General features: G+C 39.4%; 1 pseudogene; it reads right to left on the bottom strand.

The window, feature by feature from the left end:
• Positions 1 to 1,716: 1,716 nt before the first annotated feature.
• LOC138097417 (olfactory receptor 10AG1-like) lies at positions 1,717 to 2,669 on the bottom strand (annotated as a pseudogene).
• Positions 2,670 to 5,308: the final 2,639 nt, after the last annotated feature.

Raw genomic sequence — 5,308 nt, 5'->3', positions numbered from 1 at the left:
ATATTATACTCTTTGTAATAAATCCATATTCCAAAAAAAAGTATAAATAAATAAGTCAGACATTACCTGAACTGTCACTGTAAAGGAGTTCTTTCTCTCTTCTAATACACATCCAGATATTGCTGACATATATACACACCAAGTAGAAAGATTCACATGTGAAATGTTATATAAATATATGGATGCTATCTCCCTGTTTTACAAAAATAGAATTATGTTTTATACATGTATTTATGTGCTTACTTACATGCCTGAAAAGCTTGGGATTTCCTCACTGGCATGTCTCTAAAACATTGTCTTGAGAGACTGTGTAGCATCACATGGTAAATGGGCGCCCATGTCTACTATGTTCCAAATGAGAACAGCTTGCCTTTGCTTTGCTAGGGTTCTCTTTTGCAGTCTTCAAAAAGCTTTTAACAAACATTCTTGAACAAATACAATTAACCATCATTCTTGGGCAAGTATTTTTATGAGGCTTCATTGATATCGTTTTTAAAGTTAAAAAAATCCTACATTAAAAAAGAATCATTGTTCCTAAAAGATACAGAATTTATTCAAGATGATTAGAATAAAAACACCTTAATACACTTACACAGTGTATTATTTTCCTAGATCTATTGTAACAAATTATCACAAATTGAGAAGGTTTAAGTAAGAGAAGTTGACTTTCTCTAAAAGCCACTGTCCCAAATCACCTGTTGACAGGGTTTTCCTCCACAGACTCTAAAGGGATAGTCACTCCTCACTTCTTTCAGCTTTTGGTGGTCCCCGACCTCCTTTGCTTCATGGCTGTGTCATGTGTCACTCCCGGTTGCTTCCTCCATCTTCACGTGATATTCTTCTATGTGTCACTGCGTCTCTATTTTTAACTTAATCTCTCTCCCCCCCACCACCATAAGAACTAAGAACACTGATCATAGGATATAGTGCCCTTCCCTTAAATTAAGATAATCTTATTTCAAAGTCCTTAACTGAATTACATCTGCAAAGGCTTTTATTTTCCTAATAAGTTCAGGTTTGCAGGTTATAACCTGACATATATTTAAAGGGATCAACATTCAACCCAATGCCTTTTATAGTTCAAATTTCTAATATTCCTAATACTAAGGAGACATTACCAAAGCAAAACATGAAGCTACAAGCCAGAGGAAATGGTGTACTAGAGAACAGTCAGCATTGAGGTAACAAAGGATCCTTTCAGGGTTTGTACTCTGAAAGGGATATGGATGCTTGCAAAAGAGAGAAAGAAGGAAAAATTGCTAGAAAACACTCAGACTCCCCTACTCCCACCAACTTAGATGTGGTCGTTGTTTTCTCATCATCTAAAACCAATCCTAAGTACAGAAAAGGACAGTGAATATGCCTGAAGAAATGGGAAGTTTCAAGCAAATTTCTTACAGGGCATGACCCTGATCATTGGTTATATTGCAGTTAACTATCATTTTATTGCTCAGGAAATCTCTTAACTCACTCTTTCACAGTGACAGGAAAGATAAGTCTTCAGAATAAATCATTTCCATGGAGATAATGTGTGCTTTGATAACCCAGAAACCCTTAACTCTTTGAAACTAGGGTCATTTTACATAATGTGAGATGGCAGTGATGATATTAACTATCATTTCCTAGGAACATAGAAATAACACTAGATGATATTTTCTGATGTATTTACATGAGAAACATAAAAACAAATTGCTTCTGTAATTTCAAGCCTTCGCGTCAAGTTGATAATTTACTTAGTAGTTTCCTCAGTGCTATGGTGATATCTTTGTTCCTCAGAGTAAATATAATGGGATTCAACGTTGGGATCCAAACTGTGTAGAAAAGAGAGATCAGCTTCCCAGTTTCTTCAGATTGATTTGGTTTGGGCTGTAAATAAGTGGTAGAGGCTGTGCCGTAGAATAAGACCACCACTGTGAGGTGAGACGAGCATGTGGAGAAGGCTTTAGCCCTTCCCGCTAGCAGATCACGGTTTCAGAAAGTTGGAGATGATTTTGCCATAGGAGACACCAATCAACAGAAATGGAACCATGATGAATACCACTGTGTCTGCATAGACTGCTATCTCATTCACAAATGTGTTCCCACAAGCAAGCTTGAATACTGGGGGGAGGTCACAGAAAAAATTATTAATTTGGTAGACCCACAAAAGGGCAGATAAGAAACCTGCCATGTTTGCCCAATTACAACAGGAATTCCACTGACCCAGGAGGGAGTGACCAGCTGGACGCAGACCTGGGGGCTCACGATCAGACCATAGTGAAGAGGGTTACAAATGGCCACGTAGTGGTCATAGGCCATCATGGCCAGGAAGAGACACTCTAAACCTCCAAACAGAAGGACCAAATACATTTGTGTAGCACAGGCACACACCAGAAACGTGCCCTTTCTGGTTCAGGAGGTCTGTGAGCATTCTTGGGATAGTGACAGTTACATAACAGATTTCTAAAATGGAAAAGTGGTTGAGGAAAAACTACATGGGGGTCTGGAGAGTACGGTCAATTCTTGTTATCAGTACAATGACACTATTGCACATCAGGATGGTCAGATTGAGGACTAAAAAATATCCCCCAAAGAATCCACTGGAAATTGGGAATATCAGAAAACCCCAAGAGGATAAATTCCATCATTGTGGTGATATTTGATTTTTCTGTTCTTAATTTGTACTCCATCTGTAGATACAGTAAACTCAAGACGGTTAATTCATTAATGCTCTTGAGCAACTTTTCACTTCTGTTAACTGATCAGATGCATGAAGCTATGTACATAATCCCTGCAAGTACTGCTGCCTTTGCCTTGCTCAGTTTCTAAGAAATGAGATTTGAAACCTCAGCAATGAACTGACTTGCAGTTAAAATCAATTAGAGAAATAAAATCTTTATTTTCTTATACTTGGATGTAGTGATACCAGAGGGCTTCCCTGGTATCTCGGCAGTAAAAGAATTTGCCTAAAATGCAGGAGATATAGGAGATGTAGGTTTGATCCATGGGTAAGGAAGATCCCTTGAAGGAGGGGATGGCAACCCACTCCAGTATTCTTGCCTAGAGAATTCCATGGACAAAGAGTCTGGCGGGCTATGGCTCATGGGATCACAAAGAGTCAGACATGACGGAAGTGATTGTGCAGCAGCAGTAATGATACCAGAAACAATACAATGTATGCATTTTTATTTAGAGCTTTATTGTGCAGCAATACTATTAAATTGTTTCACCCCTTTTAAAAGTGAAATTATATATGACACAGGCTTACTATTGTTTTTCTTTGGGTTCATCCATTTGTTTCTCTGTAAGTAAAGTAAGTGAAGTTGCTCAGTCGTGTCCAACTCTTTACAACCCCATGGACTGTACCCTACCAGGCTCCTCTGTCCATGGGATTTTCCAGGCAATAGTACTGGAGTGCATTGCCATTTCCTTCTCCAGCGGATCTTCCTGACCCAGGGATCAAACCCAGGTCTCCCTCATTGTAGACCATCTGAGCCACCAGGGAATTCCATCTCCTTTCAATTCAAAGATTTTCACTTAAAATTTTGCCTAATTCTTATTCAAAACATTTTAAGCCATCCCATTTCTACTCCAGTGAGAACTGACTTTCTTAAACTCATTCCTTGTTACTGGAGGAACAGATACATGTAATCATATTATTCTCTTCTGTGTACCTCACCCATCGGTTATGCTACACATGGAAAGCATGTTACATCATGGGGTCCAATAACATTTCTCATTAATACCCATTGTATATTGCATTACAAATACCAATTAATCTTTAACTTAGTTCATAAATATGACCCATTCTTCATGATATTTGGGTTCCCTGATACTCAGTTGGTAAGGAATCTACCTGCAATGCAGGAGACCATGATTTGATTCCAAGGTCAAGAAGATTCACTGGAGAAGTGGTAGGGTACCCACTCCAGTATTCCCGGGCTTCTCTTGTGACTCACCTGGTAAACAATTTGTCTGCAATGTGGGAGACCTGGGTTTGATCCTTGGGTTGGGAAGATCACCTGGAGAAGGGAAAGGTTACCTACTCCAGTATTCTGGCCTGGAGAATATGGACTGTATAGTCCATGGGGTCAAAAAGAGTTGGACATGACTGAGTGACTTTCACTTTCATGATATTTTAATATAGTTTCTTCTTAACACATGTGATTCTCTGATCCATTGTCATCTTCTCTTACAACCAAATAAAATATGTCCTATACAATTCCATTGTAACTTTATCTAATAAAGTAATAAGTGTAACTTTATTTAAACCCTATGATTATTTCTTTTAGGAATGCAAATGGCAAAAGCATATGAGTGGGACTAACACACACACACACACACACACACAGACCCATTATCTTGCTTCACTTCAAGTTCATGTAATCAGATATCAGGCAGTCAACACTTTCACAATTCTCATAACACTTCATTAATGTTTGTTCTCTAACTGTGTTTTCATATTCCATTAAATCTACTATGTCTGTTCCCATCTTCCAGCCCCACAAACTATTGTTTTTGCATTCAGTTCAGTTCAGTCGCTCAGTCGTCTCTGACTCTTTGCAACCCCATGAATCGCAGCACTCCAGGCCTCCCTGCCAATCACCAACTCCCAGAGTTTACTCAGACTCATGTCCATTGAGTCAGTGATGCCATTCAGCCATCTCATCTTCTGTCGTCCCCTTCTCCTCCTGCCTCCAATCCCTCCCAGCATCACAGTCTTTTCCAATGTGTCAACTCTTTGCATAAGGTCGCCAAAGTATTGGAGTTTCAGCTTTAGCATCATTCCTACCAATGAACACCGAGGACCGATCTCCTTTGGGATGGACTGGCTGGATCTTCTTGCAATCCAAAGGACTCTCAAGAGTCTTCTCCAACACCACAGTTGAAAAGCATCAATTCTTCGGCACTCAGCTTTCTTCACCGTCCAACTCTCACAGCCATACATGACTACTGGAAAAACCATAGCCTTGACTAGATGGACCTTTGTTGGCAAAGTAATGTCTCTGCTTTTCAATATGCTATCTAGGTTGGTCATAACTTTCCTTCCAAGAAGTAAGCGTCTTTTAATTTCATGGCTGCAATCACCATCTGCAGTGATTTTGGAGCCCCCAAAAAGAAAGTCTGACACTGTTTCCACTCTTTCCCCATCTATTTCCCATGAAGTGATGGGACCGGATGCCATGATTTTCGTTTTCTGAATGCTTAGCTTTAAGCCAACTTTTTCACTCTCCTCTTTCACTTTCATCAAGAGGCTTTTTAGTTCCTCTTTACTTTCTGCCATAAGGGTGGTGTCATCTGCGTATCTGAGGTTATTGATATTTCTCCC

This window comes from Capricornis sumatraensis, chromosome 2, assembly GCF_032405125.1.
Source record: "Capricornis sumatraensis isolate serow.1 chromosome 2, serow.2, whole genome shotgun sequence".
NCBI classification, from domain to species: Eukaryota; Metazoa; Chordata; class Mammalia; order Artiodactyla; family Bovidae; genus Capricornis; species Capricornis sumatraensis.
Note: the sequence above shows the minus strand (reverse complement) of the source record. Positions and strands in the feature narration are given on the sequence as shown.